The following is a 26,550-nucleotide window of genomic DNA, read 5'->3' as shown; positions in this document are numbered from 1 at the left end:
CTCCCGCCCTGCACCTTCCTGCCCCATTCCTTTCCCTCTCCCACTCTCCCTGCTCCTCCCCCTCCCCCCCAGCGCCTCCTGCACCCCACTGAACAGCTGATCACTGGCAAGTGTGAGGAGCTTGTCAGCAAGGCCTGTAGTGGGGGGGGGGGGGGAGCTGGCTGCCAGTGGGCGCTGAGCACCTTTTTTTTTCTCTGTTGGTTCTGCAGCCCCGTAGCTCCCATGGAGTCGCTGACTCAGCTCCTGTCACACTCTAGAGAGAGGAGCAGAACCAGGGCTATGGCTGATCTATGGGGCACTAGGTGAGTGGCAGAGGCTTCAGGCGCTGAGAGTTTGCCCAACCCCTCAACAACACAGTGTGAGGTGGTGTCCCAGGGATCTCGATGAAAGGAGCAGAACAGAATTTACTTGGGGTGGGGAGAGAATTGAGAGTGTCTCAGGGGGTTGTACAGAGGTATTGCCCGGGTGAGAGACTGGCTAAAACGCAGGCCTCGCTGTGAGCAGGATTTGAACCTGCGCAGGGGAACCCTATTGAATTTCAAGTCCAACGCCTTAACCACTCGGCCATCACAGCTGTAAGCACAAAACTGCCCCAATGCCAGAGAAACTGGTAAAGAATCCCAATGCCCAGGCGTGAAGTCATCTGAACTACAGGATTCCCACCGCAAACCTGGCTCCCAAAGCACAGGGGGGATTTGGGGTTTGTTCTGTTTGCTTAGCCAGGTGCCACAGGAGTCTTTGCTGCTTTTACAAATCCAGACTAACACGGCCCCTCTGATACTCCTAGTGACACTCTCCAATGGATCCCCATCCTCCACCCACCTTGAGCTAGGTAGGAGCAGATCATCATTATCCCTACTTGAGAGAGGGAGAAGCTGAGGCTGAGAAAGGAGAATTGACTTGTCTTAGGTCACACAGTCAGCCAGTGGCAGAGTTGGGAATAGGACCCAAGAGCCCTGATTTTGAAACTAACCATCAGATCGTGAATTTCAAACACTGAATGACCTGAATAAAGTGCTCTCAGATGAGCTCCACACCAACAACAGTTCACAGTAATTATTCAGCAAGTATTTGAGGAGAACTGCAATGTTAGAGAGAATCATGAACTGCTCAGAGACCATTAATGCAGCAAAGCAGCAAAATTTGTCAAACATATAAGTGGTTATGACTTATTTCCTTGGTCTTAAAAGAGAACAACAAGGACCTGAATCTCCTCCCTGTCAATAACCCCCTGCTCAGCCAATCAGGGTAGAGACTGAGGACGGGAGGCTGAGGGTTCTCACCAGAGAGCCCAAAGGATGGCCCAGGTCACCGGTGGGGATCACTGCCCGAGCACTATTTCAGCCCCACATTTTTGGGTGGACCTCCCACAGTGGGAGCTGCAGAGCACTCCCCCGCAACACACACATACACACACACACACACACCGCTCCTGGTGATGGGAGGGGAACAGCTGAAAGGACAAAAGAAGCAAGAGACAAAGAGAAAGGAGGGAGGGATGGATGGATGGAGGAAAAGGTGAAACAGAAAGGACAAACCCTAATGACCCCAGTGATTCTAAGGGACAAAATCCCAGGTGCGGAATAAAATTCTGCCTCCTTAAGTTCGTGTTTTCCATGCCTAGAATTCAACTGTCACCAGATGGATCAGACTGAACAGGTTTCAAACCTCGAGGAGGCTTCAACCTTCTAAACAGGGATGGCTGTTTTCTAGTAAAATCAGGAAAAGGGAAGGAGAAAACTCAAAAGAGGTTCCTCCTGGCACTCACGTCCGTGAACCCGAATACTCTCTCAGTCCTCAAAGAGAGACCTGGAGAAGGAGACTTGCTGAAGCAAAGCCACAGGGGTCTCTGAGGTTTCCCTGGCCCCTCACCCCCATCCTGCCTGGCTGATGTCAGCATCTCTCTGTGAGGTCACCACCTCCCCACCACCTTCGACCAATAGTCTGAGGTCCTGCAAAAGGCCTTTGTGATGGACAGCTTTGCTAGGTTTTTATGCATTTGGACAACAAAATGTTGAGTGTTTACATTAATATCAAGCACTCCTGTATAGAGGAGCCCCTGAACATAATGGAGAATGGAAATGAAAATGTTTAACTTTTTAAAAAAAAAGAAAGAAGGTTATAAGAGAACACGGGGGTTTGAACTGAGGACTACGTGAAAACTGCAGTTAAGCACTCTAACACTGAGCAATATCCCCAATGACAACAGGAGTATGGAATCGTGATGTCCAGCACTTTGAAGGACAAACCCTGATTCATCTAGCTCCTTTGCCATTCCCAGACCACAGGTGGTTTTCAAAATGGGGTTTGATTAAACTTCTTAAATGTGGTAAACACCACAGCTTGCACACCCACCGATATAGCTTCTCCCACTGACATAGCTGCCACCTCTTGGGAAGTGGATTAACTACACCCCCAGGAAAACTCTCTCCCATCAGCCTAGAGCAGTGGTTCTCAAACTGTGGGGCAAGACCCCAAAGTGGGTCATAACCCTGTTTTAATGGGGTCGCCAGGGCTGGCATTAGACTTGTTGGTGCCTGGGGCTGAAACCAAAATCTGAGCCCCACCACCCAGGGCTGAATCCCTCAAGCTCTGGTTTTGCCCTCCCCCAACTGGGGCAGGGCTCAGGCTTTGTCTCCCCTTAGTGTGGAGGGGCTTAGTCCCTCTTTCCAGGGCCATGTAGTAAGTTTTTTTGGGGGCAGAAAGGGGTTGCAGTGAAAGGAAGTTTGAGAAACCCTGGCATGGAGCCTCTGAATATGTCTAGACTTGGCTCCCTGTGGCAGATCAGACACTGAAAGTACAGCCATGGAGACACCACACACCAGCCTTGCCTAGCAGGCAAGAATCAAACTGCCACAAAGAGATACCTGCTGCTTTTTAACCCATCTCCCTAAGCCCTCAGCCACCACCACTTAACAAAAGGGCTTTTCTACACTGTGGTTCTGGTCTCACTGAAGGGTCATTTCCGATTGTTTGCTCAGACCAGCATTAGGGGAAATGGTGCCCTGGGCAAAGTTTGTACTTTGGCACTTCCCCATTGCCCCTGGACGATCCCCACTCCACCTTTACCGCTAGCTCCTGCACTCCCAGCCCTTGCACCTCCTTCACCCCTAACTCCTGCCCCCTCCTGTGCCCCCTTTGCCTTTAACTCCCTGGGCCACCAGCCATTGCCCCTCTCCTGCAGCCCCTTCACATGGCTCCAGCGCTGGGGGCCCCGCACTTGTTCTCCCTTTCCCTGCGCTTTGGCATCACTAGCCCCTGCTTAGCGAGTAGGGTTCAGTGGTTCCCAAAATGTGGGGCATGACTCCTAGGGGGACACAGAGGAACATTCATGGGGGCACCTCAGGGCCTGAGCCAGCCCCCATGGAGGGAGCAGCACTCAGCCCCACTCTGCCCCAGCTCTTCCCCATCCCTACCCTCAGCCTGGGGCTCTGACTCCCAGCCCAGCCTCGACCCCCTTACCCCTGTCTGCACCCCTCTCCCCAGCAAGCAACAGCCCCATTCCCAGCCTTGGTTCTCGACCGCGGCTTCCGAGGGGCCACAGCCATGGCTAAGATGGCACAGTGTGAAATGTTTGGGGACCACTGGTTTAGGGTGACGTTCTCAATCACTTCTACAAAGTCTAATAAAAGCTATTCCTCACCCACCCACTCTTCCATCAGGACGGACTAGGTATGTTCTGCTGCCCTTCACTCATGCAGGAAGGATAATAACATTTCATTCCATTCAATCCTAAAGTGATTTGTAACCCGCCACCAGCCAAAACTGGTCATTTTGGGAAAGTGGCCCCATCACGCTGCATAGCTAGGCAGAGTAGGTGTGTCTGTGCAAACACAGTCTGTTCCTGAAGTCTTTCCCCCAGCTCCTCACTAGATGTGAGGGGGGAGCTCATTCAGCCCCTGCTTCTGCTTAGTATTTAAAACTCCTTATTGTCCCTATCTCTGCTGGCCTTAGATTTCTCCTCCTGTCTCTTCATTGACAGCTGAGATGAGGTGGCCGAGTGGTTAAGGTGATAGACTGCTAATCCATTGTGCTTTGCATGCATGGGTTCAAATCCCATCCTCATCGGATGCATTCAGCCTTCATGCCTCTTCTATAGACAACCATCTCCCCTTTTGGTACAATGACAGATCAAACAATGTTGCTTCTTGCAAACAAAAACCTTCTCAGAAACTCAGAACTCTCTTGCTTTAAATAAAATGTCTAAATCCCAGATTTCTTAAAAAAAAAATTCTCTAGTGCTGTATTTCTTAGTTTTTATCTCAAAAGGGAACATCCTCATCGTCTCCCCCAAACACCCTGGGACCTGCCCAAATTATTAAAATACCCTCAACCCGAGCAAGGCCAGAGCAGTGAACCAGAGCTAGTGTCTAGGCCAAGCTGTTCTGAAGGAGGCAACTCCAACATTTTCTCCCTGCTTCCCTTGGCAAGGTCTGACTGAGAAAACAAAATTCCCCAAACTGAAAAACCAATACTAGTCTGTATGGGGACTTCGGTTTGAAAGTATTATTGTTATTATTCTCTTCTGATTTCTGAATCAGTTCAGTTCAGTCTTTGTCCTCCAGGTGTGTTTCCAGCTGCTGAGTTGTGGGGGAGAGAGGCCAAGTCATGATGTCTCTTCCCCCCTTTCATAGCTTCTTCCAACTTGCTAGGAAGCTCCTTTGCTACAATGTGAGTCAAGCAGTGTCCATTGTCTCTGTGCTATCTCGGAGAAGTCTGCATTGTACACGGTTCCTGGGATAGTCCTTGGGAGTGTGGATCCCCTCAATGGGCCAGCAGCGAGTCTGGCTCCTCCCTTGTCACACCTGAAAGGCTGGTGGGGGGCATTTCCCAACCTCATAACATATCTCAGTAACACACACAGAGCAAAACTTCATAACTTCCCAACCAATGCTACACACACAATCCAACACGATATTAATGTTCAACAGATCAAGACTTTTGAAATGACACCTCACCAGGCAGACTTTGTACAAATCATGGCATCATTATATGAGAGTGGTGAATATGGGGCTTGCAGGGTGCTGCTCTGAGCACAGCGTGCCACACCTGGGCTTACACTGCAATGGAGACGTACCTTAGAGTCCATCTCTCCTGGGATAAAGATGGCAGCTGGGCTGGCCTGGGTCATCTGACTTGGGCTCATGGAGCTAAAGCTGAGGGGCTAAAAACTGTGGTGCAGATATTTGTGTTCACACTGAAGCCTGGGTTCAGAAACCCTCACCCCTCGTGGGGCCTCAGAGGTTGGGCTCAAGCCTGTTTGTCTGCACTGTAATTTTATAGTCTTGCAGCCCAAGCCCCATAAGCCTGAGTCAGCTGAGCCGGGCTTTGGGACAGGTGCCCTGGGCCTGTTAATCACAGTGTAGACGTAATGTTAGGATATGACTTCAGCGGAATGAAACACCCATGGCTGGCCCATGTCATATTAACCAAGGTCATCTGGCTTGGGCTGTAAAGTTGCAGTGTCCGTGTCTGGGCTCAGGCTCAGTCCCCTGCTCTAGGAGCCCAGAAGGGTGGGAGGGAGTTTAGCGAGTGGAAATGGTGAAACCACATTGAGGGGACTGGACCACTGACCTACCAGCTCTTAACTCCCAAACTTTCACTAACTCTATTGTCAGTGCCTGCGAGTGTAATTTAAACCATAAGAAAAAACACTGATAATAGAGTTACTGAAAGTTTGGGAGTTAAGAGCTGATAGGTCAGTGGTCCAGCCTGTCACAGATGACCCCCTCCCTCTGGGACAGGGACGGGTCTGGGCTCTCACCCCAAATGGCTCATTGTGGCTGCCAGAATCTGTGGGCAGCTCATTTAGTTTATGCTGAGGGTTGAGCCCTGCTTTGTGCTGTAGCCTATAGGACTAAACTGCTTGTGTGTATATATATATAGATATCTATTATTTGATGTATTGTATTAGGTTTATAGATTTATATTAAAATAAGTTTGCCTGTAATGCAAGAGACCTACAGGCCATATCCTGTATGTTAAGCTAAGGCAAAGTTAGCATCTCTAGATTAAGACCTTTTATTCAGAAAGCAAAGTTGACCTATAGCTTGTTACCTAAATAGATGAGTACCCACGCCTATGTCTATGACCTTTTCTATAGACTGATAGACAATGATGAATGGCATAGGGGGGGTTTCCCACACACTTAACAAGTACACCACAAGAGACTGATACATCCGCTGAGTGTGGGAAGAGTTTTAAGCAGAGCTCTGCCCTGATCACACATCAGAGAATCCACACAGGGGAGGTGCCCTACACATGCTCTGAGTGTGGGGAACGCTTCAGTTATAGCTCAGCCCTCGTCTCACATCAGAGAATCCACAGTGGAGAGACGTCCTACACGTGCTCTGAGTGCGGGAAAGGCTTCAATCGGAGCTCCAGCCTTATTAGACATCAGAAAATCCACATATGAGAGACCTGTATTAAATGCCTTGACTCTGGCTGGCCAAAGATTATTTTTTAAAAAATCACAATTGAAAGTTCCCACCGAGTGACCTTTGCACCATGTTCCCTGTGGTCTCTCAGCTCCCCTAGATGAGTTGCCTGCTTCTGCCTTTTGCAGCTCCCTGTTCTTTATTCCCCATCACCATCCCAATCCCCCTGTTGTTCAATTGGTTAGGTCAGTATTTTTTCTAAAGGGCTGGCAAGACTAGTCCCTAGCAAATGGCTTGGAACTAAGCAAAATACTCCTGCATTTGGCTCCCAAAGCAGTTGTTGCCAGGCCCTGCAGGAGGTTGCTACTGAAGATATCGCCTTCCTAATCAGGTGCGTGTTGCCTATTATTTGGGAAATGCAATTCCTGTCTAGGTAGGGATGGGGAAAATGGAAGTGATGTTTCTGTTCAGTTCACCCCTGGGAGATGCAAATATGTAGAAAATGAAATTTGTGTTGAATGTGGCATAGCTGCAGAAAGAGACCTGTTTTCAATAGATACCTGACATTTGGTGTTTTACAAGGATTCTAAGCCGCACCTGAATTTAGTCCCTAATTTAAATCTGTGCCACCAGATTAAAGAAATGAAAGGGCATAGTAGGGGGAGTTGTACCTCACTATCACTATTGATACGTTGTGTGGCTGGTGAAGAATTCTATGCCAGAGACACGTAAAAATACTCCAAGAAAGGTCAAAGATTCGACAAGAACTCAGGGAGAAACTGCAGATTTTGATTTTCACCCTAGAGATGGAAGCTATGGTGACCTGTGGCCCAGGTAAACTATTTTTAGAATGCTGCTCCCTAGTTAAGTGGCATTGATCACACTCCTAAAGGACGCCATGATTAAATTGAGCACAACTGTCTTTTACCATTTGGATCCAAAGTTTCATGAAGCACAGAGAGAAACAGCTGATTCCTTCAGAGCCATTCGATGCCCATGGGTCCCAATCTGGCTGACTTGCTGGACAAGAAGCAGTTCCATGCTGGGCAAATGATGGTAGCCAATGAGGGAATGTATCAGATTCCAAGTTCAGATGGCAGGATATATGAATTCTGAGTCCTGACTCTGTGGTTTGGTCCCTTAGTTTTGCTATTAAGTCTTAAGCATTTGTATCACTTCTCCACCTCCTGCTACTTTGAAAGATTAGAAAGTGTGGAAATAGAGCACAGGTGGTTTTCTCATGATGCAACCTACCCACTAGCATGAGAGCCCTTCCACCTACACTCATGGGAGAAGACCCAGGGCGAAATGAACTCACAGAAATGGAAGGCTCATAGGTTATTGTAGAATGTGATTTCACACAAAGCTCACTGGGTGGAAATGGGAATTAAGAGAAAACTGCCCTATAGGTTTATATTTTATAATCTTTGAATAAGTTGTTACCAGCGACAATGAAATTAAACATGAAGTTAATTAGTGTAAAGTAAGAGGCTGATTATGTGATAACTTTCAGTGTTACAATATAATTCAGGTTTTCTTCTAGTTCTCTCCCTGCCCCTCCTACTATATTGGAAATGGTGGCTAATCCTGAAAAGTAAAACCTCACTCCAAAGGAATTAGAGTGGGGGAACATGGGAGAGAAATAGCATGTATGAAAATAGAGCCCCAGCGTAGACTGTAATTATTTCTATTTCAAATGGAATTTATTTTGATAAACTTTAAAATAATTTTTTTCAAGAGGAAAATTGCTTGAGTCAAGATGTGTAACCTTCTACTGAGTTAGAGGGTAACAGCCACAGAGTTCCCCAATTGGCTTGTTTGCTAAACAAAGACACGTCAGGCAGGAGAGGTCAGAATTTAAAATGGTGATGGATGCAGGAGGATTGATTTTTGCAACCAGTTATTTTTATGGGTGCTGAGGCCCCTTTTCCTTTGGAGGAGGCAGCTGTTAGAGCCCAGCTGCTTAACCCTCAGGCCTGGCCATGGAAACCTCCCCGTAACTGGTCTTATGTGTCTTTCATGTTTGATACCTTTGGGGTTCGCACGTCCACACTACATGGGGTTTACAACAGCAGATACTTTGAGAAAACTGCCGGGTTAAGTCGGGCTGTTCCAAACTGATGTTGGGCCAAACTCTGCCTCACTTCATCTAGAGTGGGTCATGTGACGAAGTCTCCATGGCAACTAATGGCCAGGCCCTTCCCCCCTGCAAGGGGATGCTAAAGGTGTGGGAGAACAAAGAGATCAGGTGACCTCCTGGCCTGGGAAGGAGACAAAGCCCAGAGAGGAGGGACTGGCGGGGGGGTTGGCAGTTTTGGAAGCTGGCTGGGAAATGGAGGGGAGCCCCCATGGGGCTCGGGCCTCCCAACAGGGCTGTGACCTCCCTTGGGCCCCAGATGGACCTAACTAAGGGGGGGTCCTGTTGTCTGTACCAGCAAGACCTGGTTTGGACTATGTTCCTGTCATCTAAATAAACCTCTTTGTTACTGGCTGGCTGAGAGTCACGTCTGATTGCGAAGTGGGGGTGCAGGACCCTCTGGCTTCCCCAGGACCCCGCCTGGGCGGACTCACTGTGGGAAGCGCACGGAAGGGCACATGCTGAATGCTCCAAGGAGAGACCCAGGAGGTGAAGCCATGTGAGCTTCTTGCCCTGAAGACAGTCTGCTCCAAGGGAGAGGAGGCTCCCCAGAGTCCTGCCTGGCTTTGTGGGGAGCAGCTCCAGAGCATCGCCCGGGGACTCTGTGACACCCCTCACTCCCGACCCGCAGCCCCTGCTATCCCAGTCCTGACCTCCAGACTCACAGCTCTGCTGGTGCCCCTCACTCCCGACCCGCAGCCCCCTGCGCTCCCCACTGAGCTCCCCAGTCACTGCGCTGCCGGTGCCCCTCACTCCCGACCCACAGCCCCTGCTATCCCAGTCCTGACCTCCAGACTCACAGCTCTGCTGGTGCCCCTCACTCCCGACCTGCAGCCCCCTGGGTTCCCCCCAGCTCTAGCGGTGCCCCTCACTCCCAACCCGCAGCCCCCTGGGCTCCCCGCTGAGCTCCCCAGTCACTGCGCTGCCGGTGCCCCTCACTCCTGACCCGCAGCCCCTGCTATCCCAGTCCTGACCTCCAGATTCACAGCTCTACTGGTGCCCCTCACTCCCGACCTGCAGTCCCCTTGGGTCCCCCCAGCTCTACTGCTGTCCCTCACTCCCAAGCCGCAGCCCCCTGAGCTCCCTTCTGCTCTGAGGATGCCCCTCACTCCCGACCCGCAGCCCCCTGGGCTCCCTCCAGCTCTTACGATGCCCCTCACTCCCGACCCGCAGCCCCTGCTATCCCAGTCCTGACCTCCAGACTCACAGCTCTGCTGGTGCCCCTCACTCCCAACCCGCAGCCCCTGCTATCCCAGTCCTGACCTCCAGACTCACAGCTCTGCTGGTGCCCCTCACTCCCTCCCCCTGGGCCGGCTCCAGACCCCAGCGCCCCAAGCGCGCATTCGGGGTGGCATTTTGCTGGCAGGGCGGCAGCTGGCTCCGGTGGACCTTCCGCAGTCATGCTTGCGGGAGGTCCACCGGAGCCGCGGGACCGGCGACCACCAGAGCGCACCCCATGGCGTGCCACCCTGCTTGGGGCGGCGGGATTCCTAGAGCTGCTCCTGCCCGACCCGCAGCCCCCTGTGCTCCCTCCAGCTCTGACGGTGCCCCTCACTCCCGACCCGCAGCCCCTGCTAACCCAGTCCTGACCTCCAGACTCACAGCTCTGCCGGTGCCCCTCACTCCCGACCCGCAGCCCCCTGCGCTCCCTCCAGCTCCGACAGTGCCCCTCACTCCCGACCCGCAGCCCCTGCTAACCCAGTCCTGATCTCCAGACTCACAGCTCTGCCGGTGCCCCTCACTCCCGACCCGCAGCCCCTGCTATCCCAGTCCTGATCTCCAGACTCACAGCTCTGCTGGTGCCCCTCACTCCCGAACCACAGCCCCCTGGGTTTCCCCCCAGCTCTACCGGTGCCCTCACTCCCGACCCGCAGCCCCTGCTATCCCAGTCCTGACCTCCAGACTCACAGCTCTGCTGGTGTCCCTCACTCCCAACCCGCAGCCCCCTGGGCTCCCTCGAGCTCTGACGGTGCCCCTCACTCCTGACCCGCAGCCCCCTGGGCTCCCTGCTGAGCTCTCCAGTCACTGCGCTGCCGGTGCCCCTCACTCCCGACCTGCTGCCCCCGCTATCCCAGTCCTGACCTCCAGACTCACAGCTCTGCTGGTGCCCCTCACTATCGACCTGCAGCCCCCTGCACTCCCTCCAGCTCTGACGGTGCCCCTCACTCCCGACCCGCAGCCCCTGCCATCACAGTCCTGACCTCCAGACTCACAGCTCTGCTGGTGCCCCTCACTCCCGACCCGCAGCCTCCTGGGCTCCCTCCAGCTCCGACAGTGCCCCTCACTCCCGACCCGCAGCCCCTGCTATCCCAGCCCTGACCTCCAGCCTCACAGCCGTGCTGGTGCCCCTCACTCCTGACCCACAGCCACTGCCATCCCATTCCTGACCTCCTGTGATGTTATGAGTGTAATATAATATTTAATTGACAGGTGACATGGCCAGAAAGAGTTAATTAACTCATCTCACCCACTGGCCTGACCTATGGGTGAACCTTAAGGACTGGTTAGGAAGATCTGTAAATGAACAGAGCTTTGAAATGCAAGTCTGCATTGTTAGAGGTAGAAGGGGAGATGTTTGCTCAGGTCTTGTGATGTAAGCAAAAAAGTATTGTCTATTGCTGCTTTGGGTTTCAAGAGGAGGAAACCTTAAGCCACAAGGATTGAGAGCCCCAGTCACTGACTGGAGCCACCCTGAATATGGACATTGGACTATAACCTCTGGACTATTTCTAAAAGGACTTTTGGCAACTACAAGCTCATCTCTGCTATGCATCTGAACCTCAAGAATTGAATTCAAGTGTGTTTTTATATTGATCTTTTAACCAACACTCTCTCTCTCTCTTTTCTTTTTTAATAAATTTTAGCTTAGTTAATAGGAATTGGCTGTAGCGTATATTTTGGGTCAGATGTAATTTATAATTGGACCTGGGTATGTGGCTGATCCTTTGGGATTGGAAGAACCTTTTCTTTTATATGATGAGATCAGATTTTCAGGAATCATCATCATATCTGACGTGTGTGTCTGGACAGACGCCTGAGGCTGGGCACTTTAAGGGAACGGCGTTGTTTGGATTCTGAGTAACCAGTGAGGTGCTACAGAAGCTGTTTTGTGCTGATTGGTAAATCTAAGTTTTAGAATAACCACCAGCGTTTGGGGTTTGTCTGCTCCGTTTTGTTTGCAGTTCACCCTGATTGAGTGATCTCAGCTGGCTCCCACGGGCAGCACCGTCACACTGCTCCTTTCTAGTCACACTTTCTACACATCTAACATTAGTGTATAATGTAATACAGATCTATCCCAACACCTGCCGGAGGTCCTCTGGTAATGCGGATTCGGCGACATGCCTGCGGGAGGTCCTCTGGTAAGGTGGATTCGGGGGCATGCCTGCAGGAGGTCTGCTGGTCCCGTGCCTTCGACGTACCCGCTGCCGAATTGCCGCTGAAGCTGCAGGACTGGCAGAGCTCCCGCAGGCATGCTGCTGAATCCGCATTACCAGAGGACCTCCTGCAGGCAGCCTGACTGCCACCCTCACAGCGACCAGCAGGCCGCCCTCCGCAGCTTGCTGCGCTGGTGCCTGGAGCCGCCCCTGTCCCTGACCCAGGGCGGAGGATATTGGAAGCTGAGTATCCAGAGCTTGCAAGATAAAGGAGCAGAGGGCGAGGCCTGGTGGTGCTGGCAGAACGGGAAAGCATCAAAGGGTTCTATGGCAACCAGGGGGATTGATGGGAGTTGGTGAGGGAGGAGTTGGTGGCTTTGTTCTGGCGGTTGGGCAAACACCACAACATTAAAGAAACCAACAGTGCCAAGTCCTGCAGTGTCACCTGTGGGATTTCCACAAGAGCATCCAGGCAGGGGAGCCAGTCAGCGTGTGACTGTACAACCGGATCAAGCGACAGCTGCCCGAGTTCCAGCAGATGAGGCTGCAGCTGGCCGATATGAGCGGGAGCATCGAGTGAAGGGAGGGGCGGCCTCCCCTGACATTTTTGCAGCCTGCAGAGAATGGAGACAAAGCAGGGGGAGGCAGGGACTCAGGGCAGGACCCACGGATCTGGTAGAGCAGGACTACAGTCGCTGGAGGACGAGAGAGAGTCCCATGAGAGGAAGCTGCTGGTGGGAAGCAATAAGTGCAGAGGGCAAACCAGCCAGCTGAGAGTCACAGGGGTCTAGAAAATGAAACAGCTGCAGGTTCCATGGTGTAATGGGCAGCCCTCAGGGCTTTGAATCGTCAAATCTGAGTTCAAGTCTCAGTGGGGCCTTTGGCAGGTATGTTGGTTTGCTACAAAGCCTTGGAGCTCAATGTGCTTGGCTGTCTTCTGCCTGGCTGAGCTAGAGTGGATGTTTTTTTTTACTCCTCCTCCTGGGTCACTGATGCCCATTGGCGATAGGTCTCTGGTCCAGCTGGCCGCTAGAGGGTGGGGTCCTAGAACTTAACAGTCTGGCTAGAGATTCCTGCGGGTTGACCTGATGGTTGGGATTCTTGCTGCTTCACCTGATACCCACAACTTTGGTCCCTGTAGCTGCAGCTCTTCCTCTTGCCCACATGGCATTTAAAGGAAGCAGTGCCGGGGCCAGGCTTTCCAGAGGGGAGCCCAGCACCTCTCCTCCTCTGGGCACCTAGAGCAGAGGCAGCTGGTGCTGACAGCTCCAAGGGAAGGCTTAAAAGCCACAGAGCAACTGAGGTCAGGGCCAGAGGAGGGCAGGACCATGCCTATGTGTGGCCTTCAGACAGGCACAAAAACACCCAGCCAACCTGCTCCCTGCCATGCCAAACCCCCACTGAAGGCCACCCACAGACCAGCATGCAGGGCGGCTGCTGATGCTTTGTGGCCAACATCAGAAGATGGTAGGAAAGCAGATCCAGCCCCCATGGTGGGGCCTCTTACCATTCCCACTCCAGGTGCTCACTTTGGCAGTGGGGCAGGAGATTTTTCCCCAAGAGGCTTTTCCCCAGCTGGCGAGAAGCAGAGAAACACCCAGGCTCCCAAGGCGCTATGTAGCAAGTACCCTCCAGCACAGGGACAGGCGCACACTTGGAAGAGGGAAACTGCTCCACACGCTAGCCCGGGCAGCCGCCCATTTTCTTTGGCAAGTCAGGAAGGGCAAAGGTGAGACTGGAAGCACCTGGGGCTCATGCCCCAGCCTTTGTGACACCCACCCCCCAACTCCTTCCCGGGGCTCTAGCTGAAGCCAGAGCATTGGCCTGAGCGGCCAAGAAGAGGTTCCAGCCCTGAAGGGAGCAGGACTTTCAGCTCAAAGGTAAAATTGCACAAGCACAACCACGAAGGGACTCGAACCCTCAATTGCCTGATCCGAAGTCAGATGCCTTATCCATTAGGCCACGTGGTCACACAGAAAAAGGCCCTCCAAGCACTTCTTTGGAAAAGGCCAACACTGACGCAGCCAACGAAGTGGGGATTCACCCACGAAAGCTCATGCTCCAATACGTCTGTTAGTCTATAAGGTGCCACACGACTCTTGGCTGCTGATGCATCCTGACCAGAGGAACCAATGGGGGAACAAGATGTTTCAAAAGGAAGGAGGGAAGTTTTCCTTTGTTGAGAGTTTTCAGTTTCAGCCGGAGTGAAAAGATCAAGGAACCAGCCTCTTATCAGAGTAGTAAGTTTTAGAAAGGAATAAATAGGTTTATGTTTATTTTCTTTGTAACTTGTCTTGGTATCATTAAGGGAATTATCAAAATTGGGTATTTGGGTATTTTTGTGTAACTAAATTTGTGCCCAGGGGAACATCCTCTGTGTTTTGAATCTGTTGTCTGTGAGAGTAGCTGGTATGCTAATCTCTCCCGAAGGGTTTTCTTTTACCATTCTGTTCTTTAATTAAAGGCCTTTTTCTTAATACCTGATTGATTTTTCCTTGTTTTTAGATCCAAGGGGGTTGGATCTGGATCCACCAGGAAATTGGTGAAGTCTCTCAAGGCTGCCCTGGGAGGGGAAGGTTTTGGGGGGAAAGGGGGAGTTCCAGACAGAGGGATCTAGATGGTGGCAGTGATACCAGATCTAAGCTGGTAATTAAGCTTAGAGGTGTCCATGCAGGTCCCCACATCTGTACCCTAAAGTTCAGAGTGGGGAAAGAACCTTGACACCCATGATCACGCCCCTCTCCCCAAGGCCCTGCCTCTCGCTCACTGCTCTCCACCCCCTCCCCGCCTCACTCGCCCTTACGGTCATTACAAAGTGGCAAGGCAGAGCCCTCCCATTTTTAAAAGTCCTGGGGTGTTGTTCCCCCCTGTTCAGGCCCCCCTGGGGCCCTGCACTTCACACAGCTCTCCCTGATTTCAGCTGTTAGTGAGGGAGTCTCACGGCTAGCGCAGACTGGGCAGTTTCTTGCATGAGAGACACTGTCCCAAAGCAGGACTAATGCTTAGAGCTGGTTATCAGTGATTTCAGATCTGTTGGTCTGCAGCAAGACTCTCCATTGAGTCTTAACCAGCTCTGTTATTACACAGGGAAGAACAAAAGGGTCAAATGGGGCCTAGAACCCTTAAGAAGAATCCACCCCACCGAGTACAACACTTGTCGCTACCTGCTCTCAGCCCCACTGAGAATGTTTTGGGGTCACTCCTCGCCTGTATCAACCTAGGGAACTGGGAGAATCATACTGAACAGGTGCTCCAGTGGCGCAATTGGTTAGCGCACAGTACTTATATGGCAGTACTGAGAGGAGCTATGCTGAGGTTGTGAGTTCAAGCCTCACCTGGAGCACTGGTTTTCATTAGCCAAATGGCATCACCCCCTCATTTGGCCCTGTGGAATGTAGAATTCCAGCCCTGGGGACGCTGAGGAAGGGAGTATTAAAAATGCCCCTTCAATTATTACCTCCACTCCAAAACTCAGGTGAGAATCTACAATGCTCTCTCCCCCACCAGCCCCTGTGCCAGGATCCCTCAAGCAGAGCCTGGAGTCCTGCCCCTGGCGTCTGTACTATTGACAAACTCTAAGTGACAGGGACAAAACACTCAAATCCCGCCTGGTGCGGGAAGCCAGGTTTGCTCTTCAAATTCTGTCGTTGGTACATTTCCAGGCCTGGGAATGTCCCCCAACAGCATTTAATGGGAAGCTGCCTGCAGAACAGTGACACTGCACAGAGCTCCTGTGGAGGAGGGGTGGGAATTAGTAACATTTTGAGGATGGTTTGGGAAATGAGCCTTTGCTGACAAGGTTTGTCTCTGTTCATATTTCACCTTCAGGTGTTATGTTGAGGGATCTTTAGTGTATTTTTGTGAGGTTAATAACTATCTCCTCAACTTTATTTACTCATCTTAAAAATTGGTGTCACTTGATTTTTGCATCTCCCTGTGACAATACAACTGACACGTGTGGCTTTCTACAGGGGGGTCATGATGTTATAGTTGGGGAATTCAGTCTCTGTACTTCTGTGGGGGGGGTTGTTGCTTTTTTACAGCTGCCTCACGGCCCGGCACACTGGGCTGTTAGCTGCACCCACTGTCCTTGCCAGGGGCCCCTGCTGAACACTGTGCGGCTGCACTGCTGTGCTGGGGTGACTCTGCAGGGGGAGAAGCTGCTGTGGAGCAATGTAGAGCAGGTGCAGGAAGGAGATGGGGTCACTATTCTCATTCTGAACTGCACAATTTTCCAAATTTGGGACTAGATTCATAGACTTAAGGTCAGAAGGGACCATTATGATCATCTAGTCTGACCTCCTGCACAATGCAGGCCACAGAATCTCACTCACCCACTCCTGTAACAAACCCCTGACCTATGTCTGTGTTACTGAAGTCCTCAAATCGTGGCTTAAGGACCTCAAGGTGCAGGGAATCCTGCAGCAAGTGACCCGAGCCCCATGCCACAGAGGAAGTCGAATGTCCGAGAACAATTCTAGGGGAAGGTGACTGCAGAGCAATGACACTGGCGATGCCCAGACCTCCAATGGGGGCAGCGTGGAAATTAATAATGGGAAGATCATTTGTGAAATTAGTCGTCACTGACAAGCTTTGTCTCTGTTCCTATTTCATGCTGTGCTGTTAGCGGAATCAATACAGATTTTTTTACTATATTAATTAAACACTTAATTTTATTTACCCAAGCCAAAAACTTAGTGTCACTTATTTTTTCTCTGTCCTAGCAAGAATGAATTGAATTTTGTGACTTTCTGGAAAGTGCAGCGAGATTAAATGTGGGAAATTCAGTCTCTGTGTTTGTGAGCTGATGTTTTCCTCTCACAGGTCAGTGCCTGCATTGAAATACCAAGAGAGATCTAAGGGCTGGTGTACGCTGGGCACTGAACTGGCAGAGCGACGTCTCTCAGGGTGTGACCACCCCCCTCCATAGAGTTAAGATGACCTAAGCCCTGGTTAGATAGTCCTAAAGAAAAGGAAGAATTGTTCTGTCCATGTAGCTATTACACGGATGGGAAAACCTCTCCAGTCACTGTCTACTCCAAAGTGCTATAGCAGTGCCACAGCAGCATTTTAAGTGTAGACAGAGTGAAAGTAGATCTGGCTCCAGTTTGCACTCTGGATGCTCGGGCGCTAAGACTACAGTAATAATAACAGCAGTGCAGTGCTTGCATAGTTGGCAGGATTTGAACCTGCGCAGGGAGACCCCAATGGATTTCTAGTTCATCACCTTAACCACTCGGTTTGCAGCTGCTGCACCACACAATGATTCGGTTCTCACTGAATTGTCACTTCAAATTGCTCAGACCAGCTTGCCCAGCACACTCATGACTGCGCATCAGTGTAAGTGTGTCCTTGGGTGAACACTGAGAATTCCTGCCCATTTCCCTTCCAGCTGGAGCAGGATGAGAGTGTGTTTGTGTGAATGACATTGCTGTAGCTTGTTGTTCATTCCCCACTCTGACAATTCAGACAGTCCCTTTCCCATTCAAATCTCCAGCACATCATTCCAATAGCAGGTGGCAGGATTTCTCTGGGGCACTGAAATTTTTCAGGGGGCTGGTGCATGAACTGAGCCTTGCATTCCACCCTTGATGTTTCATGGACTAACAACAGCAGCAGAAAGAAAGAGCCGAGCCAATATCTCCCTGGCAGGGATGCAGGTGCCACGTCCCCTCTGTCTGACCATCGCCATTGCAGGAGAGAAGGATTCACTGGAATCGAATGCCCTGGCTCAGACCAGAGACACAGGGAGGTTTTGCTGTTCATGGATCTGTGCAAAGGAAATTGTGTCACTGTGGGAAATGGAGGCAGGAAATGAAACACTCAATGCCCTAAGGAATGTGGGTGAAGGACTCGGGCTGAGCAATGATTTAACAGGGGTTTGTTTCAATTTATTGGCCTGATTAAAACTATGGCTAAAAGCCCCCTGTAACAGAGGTTGCGGGACAGGACAGGCAGTTCTGCGCGGAGTGTTCAGAGCTGCCCCCTATCTGCCCTTTCTCTGCCCCGCCCCTGCTCCCAGAATGCACCAGGCCCTGGACTGAACTCTTCCCCTGCCGGCCGAGCTGGTTTCGTTTGCTGTGATCCTGTTGGCTTGGCAGGGGGGGAAGTGACAGTCCCACCCCAGAGCCAACGCCCCCCTGTCACCCAGCCCCCTGACCCCCAGCAGTGCAAGTCAGCCAGGAGCTGGGCCCTGCCAGGCACTCAGGGGCCTCTCCCCTGCAGCTGGGGGCTCTCCCCAGCGTGGTCTGTGGGAGCTCGCGCACTAACGGGGCAGCGGCAGCAGCCGCGTGGTGGGTTGGGCTGGTGACCCGGGTCCATCTCCTGGGGTCGGCTGGGTTCATGCTCAGGCGACTGGCCCCAGCCACCGGCCGAGCCCCACGGCCACGCTGCTGCTGTTACCGCACTAGCCCCTTACGCCCCCATTCCCTCACTGAAGCCAGGAGAAGGTTTGCAGGGAGGAGGTGGGGGGGGTTGACCCCAATATCCCAGAGCTGATTCTCCCCACAAAGGGGTGTGTGCATGTGGTGGGTGCCGTGTGTAATGCCCTGTGCCCATGAGGAGGGGACCGTAGCTCTGCCAGCAGGAAGATTTATCCTGCAGGAGCCCTGCCTCCCTCCCCCAGGGGTTCCCCTGGAGCAGAGAAGCTTTGAATCCTCACTGGAGACTAGAGAAGCCCGAGCAGCACAAGCTGCCTGGCAGAGGTTCTGGATCAGGGCCTCACGGGCACATTGGGTTCATTCCCTCAGGGCTGCCCTGCCCAGTGCCAGGGCTGCTCTCACTCCTCCAGCACAGAGGGGGCTGCAGGCTCTTTGCCAAGCTGGGTCCCAGCTCAAGGCAGATTTAACACTATCAGGGGGCCCAGGCATGTGCTGGTGCCGCTCAGGGAGGGAATCTGGGCCAAAGACTGACTAGAAATTGGGTAACACTGAAGTGGGACTAGAAAGACCCTTGCTGGGACGTGGCGGGTAGGTAGCCCCCTTTGTGTACCGTGCCCTTGCCGAGAAGTCTCTGGGAGAGTGGATTCTTCCTGATGGGCCACCAGCACGTCTCGTTGGTCCTGATGTCGGCTGCTCCTTTCCCAATCACCCCATAGCTCCGGAATGCACAGACAGCAACACTGGTGTGGAAGAAACGAACACCACGCTCACGTTTCAAGATCCTTAAGATCACTGACTTGCCATGTAGCTGTCAGGGGGTATAGCTCAGTGGTAGAGTGTTTGACTGCAGATCAATTGGTCCTTGGTTCAAATCCAAGTGCCCCCTTAAAAGCCTGGTCCTTCAACAAAAATAATTGCATATCCATTTCCATTATGTTCAGGAGCTGCCCTGACTAGGGATGCCTGAAATGAATGGAAACACTCAACATTTTCCTGTGCAAATGCATAAAAACCTAGCAAACATGTCCCTCCGATGAAATCAATTCCAATCCTCTAAGTGTCTAGTTTATGTTTTCATCAATGAAACAAAGGCACATGAAGAGACATTTGCAGGTCCTTGGCCTCCATGGGCTACAATGTGCAGAAGAACAAGAACCACATCCCCTTGGGAGGCATGGACTAGTCTGTATTACATTTGGTAAGTAAGTTGCCATTGGGACTGAAAACTCTACTGGAGGTGGACAGGAGCCTGTTGCAAAACTAAAATAACCAAGATTTACCAAACTCCCTGTTACACATTCAATCCTCTCTTTTTTCTATTCTATTAAACTGGGAGCAAGTTACCAGTGACCCAGGGCTGGGGAGGAAGGAGGGTGCAAGTGTGGGGAGGAGCCCAGGGCTGGGGCAGCAGGGCGGGTGTGGGTGGGGGAGCACTGGTAGGGGGCACGGGGAGAGTCGAGAGCTGGGGCAGCACAGGATGTGTGTGGGGGGGAGAGCCCAGGGCTGGCTTGGCAGGGAGGTGAGGGGCAGGGGGTAGAGCCCAGGGCTGGGGCAGCAGGGGGGTGCGAGTGGTGGGAGGCCCAGAGCTGGGGAGGCAGGGGGTGCAGGTGTAGGGAGGGGAGAGCCCAGGGCTCAGGCTGCAAGGGGATGGGGGCAGACAACATTTTTTTCGCTTGGGGAGGCAAAAAACCTAGAGCCGGCCCTGCCTCCACCTACAGTGAGGTAGGTAGGAGCCAGGGGTAGCTCTAGGAATTTCACCACCCCAAGCATGGCAGCACTCCGCGGGGGGCGCTCTGGCGGTCACCGGTCCCACAGCTCTGGTGGACCTCCTGCAGACGTGCCGGCGGAGGGTCCGCTGGTCCCGCGGCTCCGGTGGAGCATCCTCATGCACGCCTGCGGGAGGTCCACCCGAGCCGCCTGCCGCCCTCCCCCCCACCGGTGGTGCGCCCCCGGCGGCATGCCGCCCCAAGCCGGTGCGTGGCGGGTTAGCCTGGAGCCGGCCCTGGTAGGAGCGGATCATTATTACCCCTACTTGATAGAGGGAGAAGCTAAGGCTGAGAAAGGAGAATTGACTTGTCTTAGGTCACACAGCCAGTCAGTGGAAGAGTTGGGAGTAGGACATAAGAGCCCTGATTTTCAAACTAACCATCAGATCTTGTAGAAGCAGCAAAGAATCCTGTGGCACCTTATAGACTAACAGACGTTTTGCAGCATGAGCTTTCGTGGGTGAATACCCACTTCTTCGGATGCAAGTAGTGGAAATTTCCAGGGGCAGGTTTATCAGATCTTGAATTTCAGACATTGAATGACCTGAATAAAGTGCTGTCAGACGAGCTCCAGACTAACAACAGTGCACAGTAATTATTCAGCATGTATTTGAGGAGAACTGCAATGTTAGAGAGAATCATGAACTGCTCAGAGACCATTAATGCAGCGAAGCAGCAAAATTAATCAAACATAGAACTGGTTATGACTTATTTCCTTGGTCTTAAAAGAGAACAACAAGGACCTGAGTCTCCTCCCTGTCAATAACCCCCTGCTCAGCCAATCAGGGTAGAGACTGAGGATGGGAGGCTGAGGGTTCTCACCAGAGAGCCCAAAGGATGGCCCAGGTCACTGGTGGGGATCACTGCCCAAGCACTATTTCAGCCCCACATTTTTGGGTGGACCTCCCACAGTGGGAGCTGCAGAGCACTCCCCTGCAACACACACACACACACACACACCCCGCTCCTGCTGTTGGGAGGGGAACAGGAGAAAGGACAAAAGAAGCAAGAGACGAAGAGAAAGGAGGGAGGGATGGAGGAAAAGGTGAAACAAAAAGGACAAACCTTAATGTCCCCACTGATTCTATGGGACTGTGACGGGGCGGGACAGCCCCGCACTGGTACAGCAGGGGTTAACCCTTCTTTGCTAGCAGAGGAAGCCACGCCCAGGAAGCTCTGCTGGGCATGCTCCAACTGGCAGACCGGTATAAAAGCCTGCAGGTCTGATCAGTCTGGGCTGGCCACCAGGGGAGAAGGACGCAGACCGTCAGCTCCTGCAGGAGGAGAGCCAGTGAGCCTGGACCGGGGCGTCAGCCGAGCTGAGGCCGTACCGGAGACCCCGGGGAGGGACGCCTGCCGGAGGGACCTACGGGGGAACCGCTCCCACAACGCCGACGTCCGGCCAGACAGGGTAGGAAGTGACCCAGGGGATTGTAGAGACTGACAGCCTTAAAGCTGTAGTACCGCTCGGCGTGTTGCGGGCGGATCCCCGCCGAGCGGGTGGCAAGGAGAGCTTGCCACAATCAGGGCCCTGGGTCGGGGCTCGGTGGAGAGGGCGGGCCCGAGTCCCCCTACCCCACACCTTAATACCCCGCCCCGAAGGGGGCGTCTATGGACTCCGGCCGCTAGGCCGCGCTGCCCCGCCCCGAAGGGGGCGTCTATGGACTCCGGCCGCTAGGCCGCGCTGCCCCGCCCCGAAGGGGGCGTCTATGGACTCCGGCCGCTAGGCGCTGCCCCGCCCGAAGGCGTCTATGGACTCCGGCCGCTAGGCCGCGCTGCCCCGCCCCGAAGGGGGCGTCTATGGACTCCGGCCGCTAGGCCGCGCTGCCCCGCCCCGAAGGGGGCGTCTATGGACTCTGGCCGCTAGGCCGTAATACGCAGGCTGCCAGGGGCAGACCGAAGGACAAGTGAGTGGCCCGGCGCTAGGCCCCCAGCCCGCCCCTGCCACAAGGGGGTGCTGGGGTGTCAGACCCGTCACAGGGACAAAATCCCAAGTGTGAAATAAAATTCTGCCTCCTTAAACTCGTGTTTTCCATGCCTAGAATTCAACTGTCACCAGATGGATCAGACTGAACAGGTTTCAAACCTCGAGGAGGCTCTTACCTTCTAAACAGGGATGGCTGTTTTCTAGTAAAATCAGGAAAAGGGAAGGAGAAAACTCGAAAGAGATTCCTCCTGGCGCTCATATATGTGAATCCAAATACTCTCTCAGTCCTCAAAGAGAGACCTGGAGAAGGAGACTTGCTGAAGCAAAGCCACAGGGGTCTCTGAGGTTTCCCTGGCCCCTCACCCCTGTCCTGCCTGGCTGATGTCAGCATCTCTCTGTGAGGTCACCACCTCCCCACCACCTTTGACCAATAGTCTGAGGTCCTGCAAAAGGCCTTTGTGATGTCACTGCCACACCCCTCCCTTGCTGGGCTAATGTCCTGCCCCGGCCAGGCACTGTGGAGGTTTGAGGTACTCCCTGTGGATCACCCCACTCAAGGAGCGTTCGTTCTAGGAAGCAAGCCGGCTAGACAGGAAAACATCAGACGCTGCTCCCAATGCTACACTCAGTTTTTCAGAAATTAGTCGACTTTATGGCCAGAAGAGACGATTAGAGCATCTAATCTGACCACTTGAGGATCACTTGAGCTGCAGTCAAGCACTCTACCGCTGAGCTATACCCCCACAATGACCTGAGTAGGGAATCGTGATTTTCAGGACTTTGAAGGACAAACCCTGATTCATCGAGCTCCTTTGCCATTCCCAGACCACAGGTGGTTTTAAAAATGGGGTTTGATTAAACTTCTTAAATGTGGCAAACACCACAGCTTGCGCACCCACCGATATAGCTTCTCCCACTGACATAGCTGCCACCTCTTGCAAAGTGGATTAACTACACCCACAGGAAAACTCTCTCCCATCAGCATAGAGCAGTGGTTCTCAAGCTGTGGGTCAGGCCCCCAAAGTGAGATGTGACCCTGTTTTAATAGGGTTGCCAGGGCTGGCGTTAGACTTGTTGGGGCCTGGGGCTGAAGCCAAATTTCTGAGCCCCACCACCCAGGGCTGAATCCTTCAAGCTCTGGTTTTGCCCTCCCCTAACTGGGGCAGGGCTTAGGCTTTGTCTTCCCTGCCTCTGCCCAGTGTGGAGGGGCCTGGTCCCTCTTTCCAGGGCCATGGAGTAAGTTTTTTTTGGGCAGAAGGGGGTTGCAGTGAAAGGAAATTTAAGAAACGCTGGCATAGAGCCTCTGAATATGTCTAGACTTGGCTCCCTGTGGCAGATCAGACACTGAAAGTGCAGCCATGGAGACACCACACACCAGCCTTGCCTAACAGGCAAGAATCAAACCTCCACAGAAAGATACCTGTTGCTTTCTAACCCATCTCCCTAAGCCCTCAGCCACCAACACTTAACAAAGGGGTTTTTCTACACGATGGTTCTGGTCTCACTGAAGGGTCATTTCCAATTGTTTGCTCAGACCAGCATTAGGGAAAATGGTGCCCTGGGCAAAGCTTGTACTTTGGCACTTCCCCATTGCCCCTGGACAATCCCCACTCCCCCTTTATCGCTAGCTCCTGCACTCCCAACCCTTGCACCTCCTTCACCCCTAACTCCTGCCCCCTCCTGTGCCCCCTTTGCCCTTAACTCCCTGGGCCACCAGCCATTGCCCCTCTCCTGCAGCCCCTTCACATGTCTCCAGTGCTGGGGGCCCCGCACTTGTTCTCCCTTTCCCTGGGCTTTGGCATCACTAGCCCCTGATTAGTGAGTAGGGTTCAGTGGTTCCCAAAATGTGGGGCATGACTCCTAGGGGGACACAGAGGAACATTCATGGGGGCACCTCAGGGCCTGAGCCAGCCCCCATGGAGGGAGCAGCACTCAGCCCCACTCTGTCCCAGCTCTTCCCCAACCCCACCCTCAGCCTGGGGCTCTGGCTCCCAGCTCGGCCTCGACCCCCTTACCCCTGTCTGCACCCCTCTCCCCAGCAAGCAACAGCCCCACTCCCAGCCTCAGTTCTTGACTGCGGCTTCCAAGGGGCCACAGCCATGGCTAAGAGGGCACAGAGTGAAATGTTTGGGGACCACTGGTTTAGGGTGATGTTCTCAATCACTTCTATGAAGTCCAATAAAAGCTATTCCTCACCCACCCACCCCTCCATCAGGACAGTCTAGGTATGTTCTGCTGCCCCTCACTCATGCAGGAAGGATAATAACATTTCATTCCATTGAATCCTAAAGTGATTTGTAACCCACCACCAGCCGAAACTGGTCATTTTGGGAAAGCAGCCCCATCATGCTGCATACCTAGGCAGAGTAGGTGTGTCTGTGCAAACACGCTCTGTTCCTGAAGTCTTTCCCCCAGCTCCTCACTAGATGTGAGGGGGGAGCTCATTCAGCCCCTGCTTCCGCTTAGTATTTAAAACTCCTTATTGTCCCTATCTCTGCTGGCCTTAGATTTCTCCTCCTGTCCTTTTTCTAACTACTCAGATGAGGTGGCCGAGTGGTTAAGGTGATGGACTGCTAATCCATTGTGCTCTGCACGCATGGGTTCGAATCCCATCCTCATCAGGTGCGTTTACTTTTCACCCCTCCTTTGTAGACAATCATCTCCCCCTTTGGTACAATGACAGATCAAACAATGTTGCTTCTTGCAATCAGAAACTCAGAACTCCCTTGCTTTAAATAAAATGTCTAAATCCCAGATTTCTTTAAAAAAAATTCTCTAGTGCTGTATTTCTTAGTTTTTATGTCAAAAGGGAACATCCTCATCATCTCCCCCAAACACCCTGGGACCTGCCCAAATTATTAAAATACCCTCAACCCGAGCAAGGCCAGAGCAGTGAACCAGAGCTAGTGTCTAGGCCAAGCTGCTCTGAAGGAGGCAACTCCAACATTTTCTCCCTGCTTCCCTTGGCAAGGTCTGACTGAGAAAACAAAATTCCCCAAACTGAAAATTTTCTGCTGACACACCAGTACTAGTCTGTCTGGGGACTTTGGTTTGCAAGTATTATTGTTATTATTCTCTTCTGCTTTCTGACTCAGTTCAGTTCAGTCTTTGTCCTCCAGGTGTGTTTCCAGCTGCTGAGTTGTGGGGGAAGAGACGCCAAGTCATGATGTCACTTCCCCTCTTTCATAGTTTCTTCCAACTTGCTAGGAAGCTCCTTTGCTACAATGTGAGTCAAGCAGTGTCCATTGTCTCTGTGCTACCTCGGAGAAGCCTGCATTGTACACGGTTCCTGGGATAGTCCTTGGGAGTGTGGATCCCTTCAATGGGCCAGCAGCAAGTCTGGGTCCTCCATTGTCACACCTGAAAGGCTGGTGGGGGGCATTTCCCAACCTCATAATGTATCTCAGTAACACACACAGAGCAAAACTTCATAACTTCCCAACCAATGCGAGCACACACAATCCAACACGATATTAATGTTCAACAGATCAAGACTTTTGAAATGATACTTCACCAGGCAGACTTTGTACAAACCATGTCATCATTATATGAGAGTGGTGAATATGGGGCTTCCAAGGCGCTGCTTTGAGTAGAGTGTGCCACACCTGGGCTTACATTGCAATGGAGACGTACCTTAGAGTCCATCTCTCCTGGGATAAAGATGGCAGCAGGGCTGGCCTGGGTCATCTGACTTGGGCTCCTGGAGCTAAAGCTGAGGGGCTAAAAACTGTGGTGCAGATATTTGTGTTCACACTGAAGCCTGGGTTCAGAAACCCTCACCCCTCATGGGGCCTCAGAGGTTGGGCTCAAGCCCATATCTCTGCACTGTAATTTTATAGAGGTTGGGAGGGAGTTTAGCAAGTTGAACTGGTAAAACCACCTTGCAGGGACTGGACCACTGACCTATCAGCTCTAAACACCCAAACTTTCAGTAACTCTATTATCAGTGCCTGCAAGTGTAATTTAAACCATAGGTCCATCTAGCTCTGAATCTTCTTTTCTGACAGTAGCCAATACCAGGTGCCCCAAAAGCCACTCCTCAAGGTACCACTGGGAGTTGAACCCACAATCTCTTGTTTACAAAGCAGGTGCTTTAACCAGCTAAGCCATGGTACCTGCTGTTATTTAAAGCAGCCTGTTTGTCCACACCTGACTCTCTGCCAATCCCACTGGACCCTGACAAGTGTTGCTCCTGTTTGGTTTCTGTAAAGCAGAGGAGCAGGTGAAGTTTTGCTCCCAAGGTGTGTGTGTGATTCTTTGGACAGGTCTACACTATGAAATTAGGTTGGTGTAATTACATTACTTAGGCTGACAATGCAGTTTTATTAACCTAATCCCGGTGTAGATAGTGGCTCAGCTGTCAGAACTTTCTGGAGCTATGAAACAGGAGGGACCCAGCCTTTGTAGCAGGAATGCAGGGCAGGCAAGTTCACGGCAGGCATGGTGGGATAGTGGTGGAGACCAGTTTTGGTGATATAATGACCAGCAGCATTTACACTGACAATTTGTCACTTTAAGTTTGCTGCAAAAGCTCTAGCCTTCTCATTGAAATCATTTTATTTTGTCACCAAAACAGGGCAGTTTGT

At 52.2% G+C, this 26,550-nt stretch overlaps 5 non-coding genes across 5 annotated transcripts; 4 read left to right on the top strand and 1 right to left on the bottom strand.

The window, feature by feature from the left end:
• Positions 1 to 492: 492 nt before the first annotated feature.
• TRNAS-UGA lies at positions 493 to 574 on the bottom strand. The gene has a single exon. It is a non-coding gene; the product is annotated as a tRNA-Ser (tRNA).
• Positions 575 to 3,986: 3,412 nt separating this feature from the next.
• TRNAS-GCU lies at positions 3,987 to 4,068 on the top strand. The gene has a single exon. It is a non-coding gene; the product is annotated as a tRNA-Ser (tRNA).
• Positions 4,069 to 15,140: 11,072 nt separating this feature from the next.
• On the top strand, positions 15,141 to 15,234 carry TRNAI-UAU. The gene is made up of 2 exons: positions 15,141 to 15,178; positions 15,199 to 15,234. It is a non-coding gene; the product is annotated as a tRNA-Ile (tRNA).
• Positions 15,235 to 19,085: 3,851 nt separating this feature from the next.
• Positions 19,086 to 19,157, top strand: TRNAC-GCA. Its single transcript has one exon. It is a non-coding gene; the product is annotated as a tRNA-Cys (tRNA).
• Positions 19,158 to 24,503: 5,346 nt separating this feature from the next.
• TRNAS-GCU lies at positions 24,504 to 24,585 on the top strand. Its single transcript has one exon. It is a non-coding gene; the product is annotated as a tRNA-Ser (tRNA).
• The last annotated feature ends 1,965 nt before the right edge of the window (positions 24,586 to 26,550 follow it).

This window comes from Mauremys reevesii, unplaced genomic scaffold, assembly GCF_016161935.1.
Source record: "Mauremys reevesii isolate NIE-2019 unplaced genomic scaffold, ASM1616193v1 Contig4, whole genome shotgun sequence".
In the NCBI taxonomy this organism is placed as follows: Eukaryota; Metazoa; Chordata; order Testudines; family Geoemydidae; genus Mauremys; species Mauremys reevesii.
The sequence above is the reverse complement of the archived record's forward strand: the minus strand, read 5'-3'. Positions and strand labels throughout refer to the sequence as shown.